Source organism: Pteropus alecto, unplaced genomic scaffold (assembly GCF_000325575.1).
Source record: "Pteropus alecto unplaced genomic scaffold, ASM32557v1 scaffold25, whole genome shotgun sequence".
NCBI lineage: Eukaryota > Metazoa > Chordata > Mammalia > Chiroptera > Pteropodidae > Pteropus > Pteropus alecto.
In genome coordinates this window covers 3,892,870-3,908,693 of record NW_006441955.1, presented here as the reverse complement: position 1 = coordinate 3,908,693, position 15,824 = coordinate 3,892,870, and the positions used below count along the sequence as shown (strand labels likewise).

The 15,824-nt window shown below is 33.7% G+C and overlaps 1 protein-coding gene and 1 pseudogene across 2 annotated transcripts in view; one reads left to right on the top strand and one right to left on the bottom strand.

The window, feature by feature from the left end:
• Positions 1-15,824, top strand: part of FAF1 (Fas associated factor 1) — a 355,099-nt gene that overhangs the window by 31,466 nt on the left and 307,809 nt on the right. The window lies entirely within an intron of this gene.
• LOC112486022 lies at positions 7,287-7,405 on the bottom strand (annotated as a pseudogene).

Genomic DNA, 15,824 nt, shown 5'->3' with positions numbered 1-15,824 from the left:
CAGAAAAAGACATGAAAAAAAGAATTTCTTTGCAATTACAACAAAAAGAATAAAATACCTAGGAATAAAACTTAACAAAGGATGTGAAGGACCTGTACACTGAAAATTAGAAGATATTATTAAAAGGAATTGCAGAAGATACAAAGACATGGAAAGACATTCTGTGTTCATGGATAGGAAGAATCAGCACGGTTAAAATGGCCATATTACCCAAAACAATGTACATGTTTAATGCAATCCCCATCAAAATCCCAATGGTATTTTTTTAAAAAAATAAAACAAAAAATCATCAGATTCATATGGTATCACAAAAGACCCCGAATAGCTAAAGCAATGCTAAAAAAAGAGAACAAGGCTGGAGATACCACACTTCCTGACTTCACATTATACTACAAAGTGACAGTAAATGAAACAGCATGGTATTGGCAGAAAAACAGACATACAGACCAATGGAACAGAATTGAGAACCCAGAAATAAACCCATAAATATATATGGGCAAATAATTCTTGACACAGGAGCCAAAAACATGCAGTGGAGAAAAGAAATTCTCTAATGGTGCTGGGAAAAGTGGAAAGCCACATGCAGAAGAATGAAACTAGATTGCTGTCATTATACATCGAAATTAACTCAAAATGGACCAAAGACCTTGGTTTAGAGAGTATTTTATGAATTTGACCTCAAAGGCAAGGGAAGGAAAAGCAAAAATAAATGAATGGGACTATATCAAACTAAAAAACTTCCACAGAGCAAAAGAAACCAACAAAAGAAAGAGACAGCCAAGTGAATGGGAGAAGATATTTGCAAACAACGCCTCTGATGAGGGGCTAATATCCAAAGTATATAAAGAACTCATACAACTCAACAACAACAACAAAACAAATAAAAAAATGGGCAGAGGGCCTGAACGGATACTTCTCCCAAGAAGATGTACAAACGACCAAAAGACATGAAAAGATGCTCAACTTCACTAGCTATTAGGGAAATGCAAATCAAAACCACAATGAGATACCATCTCACACCTGTAAGAATGACTGTTATCAATAAGAGAAGTAATAACAAGCGTTGGAAAGGTTGTGGGAGAAAAAATGAACCCTCATTCACTGCTGATGGGAATAAAAATTAATACAACTGCTATGGAAACCAGTATGGAGGTTCCTCCGAAAACTAAGAATTGGATTACCATATGATCCAGCAATCCCTCTTCTGGATTGTTATCCTAAAAACCTGAAAACATCTATGAAAGATGATTGGATAAAGAAGATGTGGTACATATATACCATGGACTATTTCTCAGCCACAAGAAATGGTGAAATACTGCCGTTTGCAACAACATGGATGGATCTTGAGATAATCATGCTTAGCAAAATAGAAGAAGTTGAAACCCATATGACTTCACTCATCCGTGGGATATAAAACTGAAAGCAACAAGTGAACAGACAACAGTTTACTGGTTATCAAAGGGAAAGGGGAGGGAAGGAGGTCGATAAGGGTAAAGGGGGTTAAATATATGGTGATGGAAGATTTGTCTTTGGATGGTGAACACAATGCAGTATACACATGGTATATTTTTGAATTGTGTACTCAAAACCTGTATAATTTTATTAACCAACGTCACCCCAATACATTTAGTAAGAAAAATGAGCGGGTGTTGAATTTTGTTAATACTTTTTTTTCTTCTAGTGAGATGATCATAAGATTCCATTATTCTGTTAATAGCATGAATTTTACTGATTTTCTCATATTAACCCATCTTTGCATTGCTCGAAGAAACCACAGTTGGTTATGTGTTGTCCTTTTTATATATTCCTAGATTTGATTTTGTTAAGGATTTTTGCATCGATGTTCATAAGGAAAATTAGTCCAGATCTGGAGAAATTGTGGACCTATCTCCTGCCTCATGTCAGTGAGGTGATCCAGCAGACCAGTGATAGTGTTTATGAGCTACAGTTGCACTTGTGCCATCCCTAAACTTTTTAGGGCAGTAATGCCTGCTTCTTTTTCTTCTGCCTTCTAAATCTTGCACAGATTATTTTTATGGCCATTCTTGACCTGAAAATACTCAGAGAAGAAATTTTCAGAAATGTAGTTTAAGTTTAAATAAGTCTGAGACCAGAAGATATCATCTTGGCCTTATGTTCTATGCCTCTTTGCATTCCCCTTCTTGCTCTAGGGATTACAGTATACATGGCTTACTTAGCACAATCTGTCTTAAATTATATCACTTCATGTATAATGTAGGAATCTTATAAAAGTATACTTCCATTTATTCTCTCTCTGCTTATGTTTTATTCTTGTCATATATACTTCTACATGTGTTATAAACCTCACAACTAATTTCTATTATTTTTGCTTTAAGGAGTTAATTATCTTTTAATGCATAGATAATGCAAGAAAAATATCTTGTATTTTTCCACATATTTACCATTTTTGACAGTGCGTAGATTATCTTGCAAGAAAGATGTGTTGGTGAGAAATTTTCTCAGCTTTTGTTTATCTGAAATTTACTTTGCCTTTTCATTATTTATATATTAGTTTTTTATAAAAGAGTTTGATGCAGTGGTAATCTTTGCTGGATATGTAAAAACATTTTGGCAAACAATATTAAAATTATTTGGAAAGTCAAGTCTGCTACTTCATAACTTTACTACTCTGCTTTTTTCTTTTAATAAGTAAAAGTTTATTCATTTTGCTGTTTATAACTAAAAAATTTATGTGAAATTCACATTTAGTGATATAAACTCATTTTAAATGGACAATTTGCTGAGTTTTAATAACTATATACCCCTCTAATCATCACTGTAATAAGGATTTAGAATATGTCCATTGTTTTAGAAAGATTCCTTCATGTTCTGTTCCAGTCAATCCCCATGCCTCATAGGAAACCACTGTTCTGATTTCTATCATGGTAAATTAGTTTTGACTTTTATTGGTTTTCATATAAATGAAGTCATACAGCATACAGTCTTTTGAATCTTGCTTCTTTCCCTCAATATAATGCTTTTGTGTTTCTTCCATATATGAATATATATGTAGTTTTTTAATTACTGAGTTGTATTCCATTACCCCATTAAAGATACAGAACATTTTCATTGTTCAAATAAGGTTTCCTCAAGGTCTCTTCCATCAATCCTCATGTGTCACAGGAAACCACAGTTCTGATTTCTATCACTGTAGAATAATTTTACGTATTATTGGACTTGATATAAATGAAATCATGTAGCATGAAATCTTTAAGTCAGATTTTTTTCTCTCATCCTAATGCTTTTGAGGGTCATCAGATATATGTATTAATATTTCTCACAGTCTGTGTCTTGCCTTTTTATTTTACCTTAGAGCCTGGCGTGTTGTCTGAGGTCTTGCCCCCTTACTGGTCCCAAAGTGTAATTTTTGTTTCATAAGACTGTCAGAAACTATATTCTCTTTTCTTTAGGAGCTTTTTACCAAGATTTTTTGCTTTCTAACCTATAGGTACCTGAAATTTAGTAGATGTTACTTGACAGAAAACTGGCATCATGTTTGAGGCTTCCAAAATTTCATAATAACATTATGAAGCAAATAATAGTATAAGGCAGAATAGAATTAAATGCAAAGTGCTTGTTAGAGACCTGCGTTTTTCAAGGGCTTCACATATAGGGGACTTTAAGCCTTAAGGGCTTAAAATCCAAGTCATATTTTGGTGTTTTCTGTCTCACATCTCAAAGTGGAATGTGATGAAATGCTAAGTAAATCTCTCAGATTTTTTGTTTTGATGCTCTAATTATAGTAGTTTTGGAAAAGCAGTTTGCCAGTGGGCTAAGTGTGAAAAAGAATTGATGGTGGACGATGAGAGACTAGCATTGATTCATTCTGTTATCATATGCTTATTTTGGTGGAAATTTAGCTTATATTAAGAAATGCTTTTTATTGGCCTATAGAATTTTGTAAACCAGCTTACTATATGCCTGTGGTATCATGGACAGAATTACCTGTTGATGTATTTGAAAGTGAGTGCAAAAAAGATCTAACTTTAAAATTCTAAGATTGAGTCATGGTTGTTAATGCCAGGTTCTAATTTTTTTTTTTTTAATGACATGTGGCTTAAATAATGAGAGTGTGGCTGACTTATCAGGAATATATGTTCTGGTCTTTTGATTTACAGACTTAAATATTTGAGTTTCATTTTAATATCCATCAGTGATAATGTTCTGGGAAATGAATTTAGAATCACAGATTCACAGGAGGCTGATTTGTCGAATAGAATATCAATTTACAATGGGAGAGACATTTTTACATTGACCACAGTACTTGTAATTATTATTCAGAACATCCTTTTCCTGGTTTAGGATACCTGAGAAACCAGTTTGGTCATCAGAACATGGATTGGTAAGCATAGAAGCAGAACAAAATACCTGGATTGGTTTGGGGGATGGTTTACCCAGTCTGTGGCAAGTCTAGGGAATTATTTCTCCTCTGTTTCTAGTGTTTAAATAGTCATCCCATCGGTTTCATGAATACTATCTCTTAGTATCTTTAAGATATCTTTATAGTAACTCTTTCGGTCAATAATGGACAAATTCTTACTTTCTGATATTTCTTTTCCTAAATTTTGTGTACCCTTCTGTTAGAAACGTAAGGCATGTATTTATATGATTAGTTTGATTGATATTTACCTCTTCTTGCTCACAGTGTTCTCTTCTTGAAATTGGGGAATGATCCAAGCCTTCCTAAGGCTGTGCTACAGATATTCTTCCTATTTGATGTTAACACCTTGATGAAATTTGTAGGGTTGTAGTGGAAAGATTGAACACTTTGTTCTGGCTCTGGATTCAGATTCTGGTTTTGCCACCAAGTAGCTGAGCAACTTGGACATGCTACTTGATCTCTTTAAACTTAAGTTTCCTCATCAGTGATACTTTTATCTTATAAGGATGATAAGAAGATTGAATCAATGTGTCTAAAACACTTGAATAGTGCATAAGAAATGTATTTGTATACGATTCATTCAGCCATTTATTTTTTCAAAAAATCTTAGTTGAGTGATCTTCTATGTGTCAGGCAATTTGCTGTGCACCAGGGTAATAACACTGACCATGACTGTCAGTGATCTCTGCATTTATGACATTTAAAGTCTAGTGGAGTAATAGAGGCACACATAAACATCCAATTATAATACTATATGGTAAGTGCTATAATAGGTGATAGAAGCATACTTATAAGTATTTTCAGAGATGCCTTTAAAAATGCATTGTCAAAATATTTAAAACTTTTCAGGGCTTGGGTCCCCAGTTTACTAATAGTACCTGGTTCATTTCTATGCATGGATGTATGCATAACTTATATGAAGAAAATATATGAAAGATAGCTTATCAGAATTCAATTGTGGTATGGCTTCTACATTTCAAGTTTTTTTTTTTTTTGTGGAAAAACCTGTTAAAGAAAAGTTATTTAAGAAATAAATTGGGTCAGCGACTGATAATATTTCCTAATATCAAACTGCCATTTGACAAAATGTGCGTGCACTTGCACTGTGGCACTGTTTGACATTTATAAGCATTTACAAACTTGTGAGTAGATTGCATCAGTGTAGAATCATATGTCAGCTTATTTTGGGACTTGGTAGAGATGTGATTTATATTTCTTAGCACACATTGCCAATGGAAGCATCTATGCAGGTTGTTATAACCAGACTAATGATGTCAAAAAGAACAACCATTCTTGGTTAAACTTAGAAGTATAATTCAGTAGTCCTTTTTAACAGTACAAAACTTTTGCACTGAGATAAAGTGATTTACCTGAAAATAGCTGGGGGTCAGGAGGTAGGCAAGACTTTCCATTATGTGGTTCTCAAACTTTAATCAGTGTAAGAATCACCTGAGATGCTTAATGTATGTTCTAGAGCCCTACTTCCAGAAAGTCTAATTCAGTAGTCTCTGGCAGCATCTAAAACCTGTATTTTTAATAAACTTATATATGCCTTACTGTTAAAGTGTACAGCTGAAACTTATTGGATTTTATTAACCACTGTCACCATAAAAAATAAATTAATTAATTAAAGAAAACTAATGGTATAAAACCTGTATTTTTAATAAGTATGCCAGGTAAAGCTGATGTAGGAGAGACAAAGACCATACTGTAAATAACACTTTAATTCACTATGCTGCCTCCTGTGCTCTCTGTGATAGTGACTTGTCTTGTTGCTGCTCAAGCCCTTCTGTTTCCTCATCTTTCTGAAGTTGGTGGTGGCCTGGAAATCTTATTGTCTTTACCATTGCAGCCCTGACAATAATAGTCTGCTCGGTGTTGTGCTCAGGTCCTCTCACTTCTCTGCTTTGAAGTATCCCTTGGATATATCTGAATTTTCTCCTAATGTTGGGATGAGTCATCTGTCACTCCTTTCCTTCATTTCCTCCACAATTCTTTTTTTTTTTTTAATTTTATTTTGTTATTAGTTTCAAGTATACAGTACATTGGTTGGACATTTATATAGTTTATGAAATGATCCCCCTGATTACTCTCTCTGTCCTCTGGCTCTACACATAGCCATTACATTACTGCTAACTGCATTCCCTCTGCCGTGCTCCCCATCCCTGTGACCATCTATCAACTACTAATTTGTACTTCTTTTAACTCTTCACCCCTTTCTCTCAGCCCCCCAACCCTCCTCCCCTTTGGCTGTCACCAGATTGTCCTCTGTATTTGTGAGTCTGTTTTCAATTAGTTTGTTCTTTTTGTTCCTTAGATTCTTCATATAAATGGAATCATACGGTATTTATTTTTCTCTAACTTATTTCACTCAGCATAATAACCTCTAGGTCCATTCATGTGGTTGCAAATGGTAGGATTTCATTTTTTTTTTTCATGGCTGAGTAATACTGTGTATATGAACCATAACTTCTTTATCCAATTGTATGTTGATGGGCATTTAGGTTGCTTCCATATCTTGGCTATTGTAAATAGTGCTGTCATGAACATAGGGATGCATAGATCTTTACGAATTATTGTTTTGATTTTCTTTGGATAAATAACCAGAAAGTGCAATTACTGAGTCAAAAGGTATATCCAGTTTTAATTTTTTGAGGAACCTCCAGACTGTTTTCCATAGTGGCTGTACCAATTTGCAATCCCACCAACAGTATATGTGAATTCCCTTTTTCTCCACATACTTGCCAGCACTTATTCTTTGACTGATTGATTGATTGATTGATTTTATTTAATTAACTTATTTTTTTTAGGCAAAGTAACCCTTGGTTAACCTCATAGAGTGCAAGGACCTTGTCAGCTCACAAATCTTTATTTTTTATTTTTTACACTACAGCACCTGGTCTCCCTAGGTCGTCTCCCATCCAAATACTAACCCGGCCTGACCCTGCATAGCTTCCGAGATCAGATGGGATCAGGCTTGTTCAGAGTAGCATGACCTTAGTCTTTGATTTATTGATGATAGTCATTCTGACAGGTATGAGGTGATATCTCATTGTGGTTTTAATTTGCATTTCTCTGATGATTAGTGACCTTGAGCCTCTTTTCATATGTCTGTTGGCCATCTTTATTTCCTCCTTGGAGAAATATCTATTCAGGTCTTCTGCCTATTTTTTAATTGGGTTGTTTGTTTTTCTGTTGTTGAGTTGTATGAGTTCTCTATGTATTTTGGATATTAACCCCTTATCAGATGTATCATAAGTAAATATCTTCTCCCATTCAGTAGGTTGTCTTTTCGTTTGTTGATAGTTTCCTTTGCTGTGCAAAAACTTTTTAGTTTGATGTAGTCCTATTTGTTTATTTTTTTCTTTTGTTTTCCTTGCCTGAGGAGATATGTTTGAAAAGAAATTACTAGTAGCAATATCAGAGAGATTACTGCCTAAGTTTTCTTCTAGTGTTATGGTTTTGGGTCTTATACTAAAGCCTTTAATCCATTTTGAGTGTATTCTTGTATATAATATAAGATGGTGGTCCATTTTCATTTTTTTGCATGTATCTGTCCAATTTTCCCAGCATCATTTATTGAAGAGACTGTCTTTATCCCATTGTATATTCTTGCCTCCTTTGTCATATATTAATGAACATATGGATGTGGATTTATTTCTGGGCTCTCTATTCTGTTCCATTAATCGATGTCTCTGTTTTTATGCCAGTACCATTCTGTTTTGACTACTGTAGACTTGTAGTATAGTTTGATACAGGTAGTGTGATACCTCCAACTTTGTTCTTTCTCTGGGTTGCTGTGGCTATTCGGGGTCTTTTATGGTTCCATATAAATTTTAAGATTATTTATTTTAGCACTTTGAAAAATGCCATTGGTATTTGATAGAGATTGCATTGAATCTCTAGATTGCTTTGGCCATTTTAATGATATTGATTATTCTTACCCATGAGCACGGTATATGTTTCCATTTATTTGTATCTTCTTCAGCTTTTTTTTTTTTTTCAGTGACTTATAATGACCTGAGAACAGGTCTTTTGTCTCCTTGGCTAATTTGATTCCTACTCCAAAAAACTTTAATTAAAATTTTTTTATCTGACAGAAATTTATGCCCTAATAAAAGTAAATTATTTTTAGTTTCCTAACATGAGTGCTTTTTTCTTGTCTTTGTCTCCTCTTTCCACTTCCCATCTTCCTCTCCTTCCTCCCATCACTCCTATTTATGTTTTTTCTTACCATATTATGAGCTTCTTAAGCCTGGAATAGAGTAAGAGCTTAATAAATATAATGAATAAGTGAATAACACATCTTGACTTTTCTAAATATTATTAGTTTTTTGTGACTATTTTGCTTATTCATGGAAAGAGATTTTTCTTAACAAAAATGATGTAATAATGAAGGCAGAATTCAGGATAGTAGTTAACTTAGTGGAGAAAGGAAGGTAGCTAGGAAGTAGCACTCAGGCTTCAAAGATACTGATACTGATGTAATTTTTTAGTTAGGTGGTAGGTATATCAGTATCAGATATTTGGAAACTGGCTAGTCATCTTTGCTTAAAATAGGGAAAAGTGAAATATGAAACAACTATTATTAGAGCCATATGTAACATAACTGGGAAACTTTCAGTATTTGGGATGGTAAATCACAAAATGAAATCTACTAGGAGATATTTGAAAACTTGGCTTTATTGAGCTTGGTAGGAAGTTCTCAGCACAGCTGTTATTAAGGGCTTATCTTAAAATTAAACAGGATTTTTTTATTGTAATAAAATATACATAACAAAATTTATCATTTTAATCATTTTAAGTTTACAGTTCTGTGGCGTTAAGTCATTAACATTGCTTAATGTATAACCATACAACAGCCCATCTCCAGAACTTTTTTATCTTCGCAAACTGCAACTCTACCCATTAAACACTGACTTTGCATTCTCCATCCTCCCAGCTCCTGGCAACAACCATTCTCTATTCTCTGTCTCTATAAATTTGACTACTCCAGGTACCTCATATAAGTGGAATCATACAATATTTGACCTTTTGTGTCTGGCTTATTTTACTTAACATTATGTCTTCAGAGTTCATTCATGTTATGGCATGCGTTAGAACTTTCTTTTTAAGACTGATATTCCATTGTATGTATATATCCCATTTTGTTTATTCATTCATCCATCAGTGGATACTCAGGTTGTTCTTATGTTTTGGCTATTGTAAATAATGCTGGTATGGACATGAGTATGCAAAGATCTGTTCAAGTCCATGCTTTCAATTCTTTGGATATACATCCAGATTTAGAATTGCTGGATCATGTGATAATTTTATGCTTAATTTTTTGAGGACTTCCTCAAAAAATTAAACAATTTTTAAAGTTTTTATTTACACAGCTAGTTTTGTGAGGTTCCAGAGGAGGAACTTGAAGGAAGTAGCCTATATCTACAAATTTTTGAGAGAGTAAGCTGGAAACCAAGCAAAGTAAGAGACTGTAGAGAGTGGAGTGGAGACTGTTTCTTAGTAAGTCCTTGTTCTAGGAAGTCAGGAAGAATTAAACTTTATGATAGTGAGCATCTTTTGTTACTACTGGATTTGTAACCAGAAGTATATTACCGTATAACATGTTTGGTTAGCAAATGGAGTCCTTCCATATTCTAGTTTTCTCCTCCCTTTAAATTAAATCCCCCTTTACAACTATAGTTGTCTCTTTATTGCAATTTCTATTAGATATCCAAATGTTCCAACATTTTTTTTGTTATAAAACCAGAATTTTTGCTAGTGCATACACAATGCTTTAATTTGTGCATTTGCTAAAGATGCATTATTTAATTCCTCTGAAAGGCATTTATTACCACCAGTTATACTAGACATAGTTATAGGTGATGAGCTACAAAAATGAACAAGATACCATCGTCTTTGAAGAGACAATATTATGCAGATGATTAGGATATAGCTTACTAATTATTATAATATACGTGTATATATCTCAGGAACTTTGAGATATACACACATACAGTGTCCTAAGAAGATACAGGTAAGTAATTTTTTCATGGATTAGAGGCTAGGGAAGGTTTTACAGAATGAGGTGTCTTGAGTAGTAGAAAATTCATTAAAGGCACTTTAAATGTAGCAAAATACTTGAGTAAAACGTGGGGGTAATTTGAAAATGCATTAGTTATGAGCAAATATTATTTGTGCACTTGGAATGAAAAGAAGACTAAAGCATGGTTCCTATATTTCAGGATATCAGAATTTAAGACAGGAGACAGAAGAGAGACTTTTAAACAAAGAATTATAATATAGTCTCATAAATGCCCAGCTTTCATTGGAGAGTAGTAGGGAGAAGGACCTAGATTACCAGAAATTACCGCCAAGGTTTAATTTAGTTGGATAACTGTGAGTTGACTGGAACTATTTTTCACATGTTCTGTCTGATTTTTAAATATGTTTCAGACAGGAGAGTAAATCTTGTCATTGTTACTCTATTTTTGAGAATACTTAAAACATTTTTTGTTGTTAGATAATACTGTAAAAATATTTACATGATTACAAAGTGAAATCTATAAGTCAGAGTATACTTAAAGCAGTCTAGCTTCTTTTCTTTTCCTGTTTGCCTATTCCCTTTCTTTTTTTAACATCGAACAAATTATCCTTTATTTTCCCATTGTAAAGAAATGTAAGCGAGTATGTTTATAGTTTCATATTCTTATCAATCTTGAATAAATGATAGCATAGTACATAAACTTCTACAACTTTATTTTTTTTTTCTCAAAGATATATTCTGGAGGTCTCTTTGTTGTAATATATAGACCAATTGTTCATTCCTTTTATAATTGTTTAGTATTGCTAGACTATTTTTTAAAATGTAAACCCCAGACGTAGTATTTCACTCCACAGTAATGCTGAGCAGCAAACCACCCTATAACTCAGTGGCTTAAAACAACAGTTTACTCTTATTTAGGCCTTTGCTCTGAGTTGACTGATCTAGGCTGTTTGGGTGGGTGGCTCTGCTTACAGAACTAGTTCAACTTGGCTCCCGACCAGGTTGAGCTCAGATATGTTTCATGTATAGTCATTCTGAGTAGATAACCCAGAAATTACCTGAGTAGATAACCCAGAAATTATCTGGTTTCACATCTGTGATGATGACACAAATGTAAGAGGGCAAGCAGAAACTCGTGATACCTCTAAAGGCCTAGGCTCAGAATTGTCATAATTTCACGTCCAATCGTATTCCATTTACAGAGTCAAGTCATAGATATAGCTCCAAAGTATTAAGTGTGGTTTTTTCTGGCCAACCTATCAGAAATTTCAATCCCTTCCCAATGTTTCATATCCCCCTTCCCTGCTTTAATTCTCAATTTGTCATCATCTTAAACTCACATGTGTATTTAACTATCTTGTTTATTGCTGTATCTTCTCTTTGCAATTCATGTATGAAAGCTGTGTTTCCTATATTTTTATTCACTGTATCCTCAGCACCTAGAACAGTACCTAGAACATAGTTGGTGCTCAGTAAATATTTATTGAATGAATATATGAAGGCATGAAGTGAAATAGGATTAGGGAGACCTATCACTCATTAAGTTTTTTCCTCTAATGCTTTTTTGTTGTTGTTGTTGAGGCATACTTTTATAAAAGAAAATGCACAAATCTTAAGAGTACAGTTTGATAAATTTCAACAAAAGACTACTCATGAAACCGTAACTTTAATTAAGATATAGAACTCTCCTATCACCCTAAAAAAGTCTCCTCATGTCCCTTTCCTATCAGTTTTCTCACCTACAGAAGCAAATATTTTTTTTTATCACCATAGATTAATTTTTCCTAGGTTTGAATATCATCCATGTAGAATCATATGGCATATCTTTTTTTGTATTTCCTACTTGTGTTCAACATAAAGTTTTTGAGATTTATCCATGTTGATGCTTGTATCAGAAATTCATTCCTTTTTACTATTGTGCATATTCCATGGCACAAATATATCATAATTCATTTATCTACTAATTTATTGATAGATACTTGGGTTGTTAGTTACTAGTGATAATTTTGGATTAAGCTGATATTAACATTCTTGTACAGATCTTTTTGTGGATATTTCATTTTATGAAGATTGTTATTTCTCTTGAATAAACACTTAGGAGTGGAATTGCTGGGTCATAAAATAATATATTAATTAACTACTTAAGAAAATGCCCAACAGTTATTCAAAGTGTTTTACCGTTTTAGAATTTCACCAGCAATGTATGAAACTTGCTAGTTAAGGTTTTTATATATATATATTTTTTTTGAAAGTTAGTTTATAATTGTTCTTACCAAGAGGCAATGTGGTTCGGAGAAAGAGTAAGGACACCGGAATTAATCCAAGGTTGGAGAAATGATTTGAATATTAAAGCAATCTTGCTTTCTGAGAACCAGGCTCTGAACTAGGAGGAACATATACCGTAGTTCCCTCCTTATTCGTGGTTTTGCTTTCCACAGTTTCACTTTCTGTGGTTTCAGTTACTTATAGTCAACCATCGTCTGAAAATATTAAATGGGAAATTTCACAAATAAACAATTCATAAGTTTTAAATTGCACATCGTTCTGAGTAGCGTGATGAAATCTTGCACTGTCCCACTCTGTCCCACCCAGGATATACATTATTTTTTTGTCCAGTGTATTCACACTATATACACTACCTGCCCATTAGGCACTTAGTAGCCTTCTTGGTTATTGGATTGACTGTCACAGTATCGCAGTGCTTGTGTTCAAGTAACCTTTATTTTACTTAATAATGGGCCCCAAACCATTTATATCACTTTTATTAACAGTATATTATTATAATCCTATATTATTATTAATTATAGTTATTAATTACTGTGCATAATTTATAAATTATACTTTATTATAGGTACATATATGTTGACCAATAAAGATCTGAGGCTGTAAAACAAATTAAAAGTTTATTTGGGGGTCTTAAAAGAATTCGAGTCTAGTGACTTAGATTCAAGGGAAGACCTGATTTTAATGGAGCCGAAAAATTCCTATTGCCTAATCTGGCTAGAATTTCTAATATAATGGATTAGAACTGGCAAAAAAGTGGGCTTTCTCGTTGCTGATCTTAGGGCAGAGACTTTTAGTCTTTCATCATTGAGTATTTTCATTTTGAGTTTTTCATGTCTTTTATCATGCTGAAGAAGTTTCCTTTTATTCATAAGTTAAGCATGTTTTATCATAAAAGGCTGTTGGATTTTTCAAATACCTTTTCTGTATCATCTGAACTGACGTTTTTTTCCCCTTCAGTCTAAGAATGTAGTGAAATGATTTCACTGTGTTGGACCACCTTGGCAATCCTGGAATAAATCCCACTTCATCATGGGGTATATACTTTTAATATGTAGCTGATTCCAGTTTATTAGTATTTCGAGGATATATGCAACTATATCCATATTCGATATTGGTCTGTAGTTTTCTTTTGTTCTCTTTATCTGATTTTGTTAGTAGGGTGATGCTGGCCTCAAAATGACTTAGGAAGTGTTTCCTCTTCAGTTTTTTGAAAGAGTTATGGAGGATCGGTATTAATTCTTCTTTAAATGATCGGTAGAATTCAACAGTGAAACCATTTGGCCCTTGGCTTTTCTTTTTGGGAGGCTTTTGATTACTGATGCAATCAATCTCTTGTTATAAATTAATTTGGATTTTATGTTTCTTCTTAAGTCAGTTTTGGTAGTTTGTGTGTATAAGGGGCACTAATCCCATTATGAGGGCCCCTCTTCATGACCTTGTCTAAACCTAATTACCTACCAATAGCTCTGTCTTCAACTACCATCACACTGGGGCTTAGGGCTTCAGCATATAAATTTTGGAGAGGGAACACAAGCATTTAGTATATGAGTTTCTGAAATTTCTTTTTCTTTAGCTGTGGCTTGCTAGTGTTATGAGAAAGATTTTCTTCAATACCTAGAATAAAAAATAAGACGGAAAAGAAAGGAGAGAAAAATGAAGAGAATAAAGAAAATCCTTTTCCAGTTTTTGCAGACTTGCTTTGTCTTGAGGTGCTCTAATGCTTAGCCAGGCTGTTTACAACACTGTCTTAGCCTTCAATTCTGGCTCGTGTTGAGTCTAAAAAGGAGCCACTGGTTTTATCTTTCCCAGAGTTTTGACAAATTTGATTCTGACAGTTTTGGCTCAGTTTTTTTGGTGTTTCTGTGGAGGCATGGGCTCTTGAAATTACCTCCTCCACCTTTTTTTGGAGGGGAAAAAAGGTGATGTCATTGAGGAAGTGTGTTTTTGCTTACTCTTTCTGATATTTGCTGCTGTTGGGCTCATTCTGTACTCCCTGTAGTTTATCTACCCTGTGCAACTTCTACCCTGTCTTAACTGTTCTTAGCAGCTTTTATTAGTACATTGGGACCTTTGGATTATTCCTGTCTTTTCATTTAGCTTAAATTGAAGATTACATTTTTTAATGTTGTCTTGTTTACCATTGTTCCTTTTTTTTTTTTTAATATTGGTATTCAGGATTCAAACTGTTTCCTTACCCTCAGATTTCCCCCTTGGTGCTTGTAGTCAGCCTGTTTTCCCACTTCAACCCCCTGGTAATCATTAATATGTTCTCTGTTCTTATAACTTTGCCTTTTCTAAAATGTCATATAAATGGAATCATACAGTATGTAGCCTCTTTAGTCTGGCTTTCACTTAACATGATGCATTTGAGATTTATCCACACTGTTTTATGTGACTGTACACAAAATCTATCATATGACCGTATAGTTCAAGGACATTTGGAGTGTCTTATGTTTTCAGCGATTATGAATACAGCTGTTATAAACATTTATGTATGATTTTCATATGAACGTTAAGTTTTCATTTCCTTTGGATAAGTACCTGGGAGCGAGACTGCTGTATCATAACTTTCTTAGAAACTGCTAACATGTTTTCCAAAGTGGCTACATTATTTTGCAGCCTCACCAGCATTGTATGAAAGTTGCTAATTTTTTCTTCATCCTTACCATCACTTGATATTGTCAGTACTTTGGATTTTAGCCATTCTCGTGGATGGAAGCGTTATCTCTCTGTGCTTGTTTTGCATTTCTCTAATGACTAATGATGTTGAGCATTTTTCATGTTCTTATTCTCATCTGTATATCTACTTTGGTAAAGTCTTTTGCTATTTATAATTTGTTTAAATTGAGTTCTGAGAATTCTTATATTCTGGTTAGTCCTCTGTTAGATGAATTTTGCAGGTGTTTTCCCCTAGTCTGTGTCTTGCCTTTTCATTCTCTTAACAGTGTCTTCCAAAGAACAGTTCTTAATTTTAATATCCATTTTATCAATGTTTTGGATTGTACTTTTGCTGTTGTAGGTAGAGGTTATGAAGATTTTCTCTTATCTTTTCTTCTAGAATAGCACCAGAAATAGAATGAAAGTCATATATGTAAATAAAATTTTTTA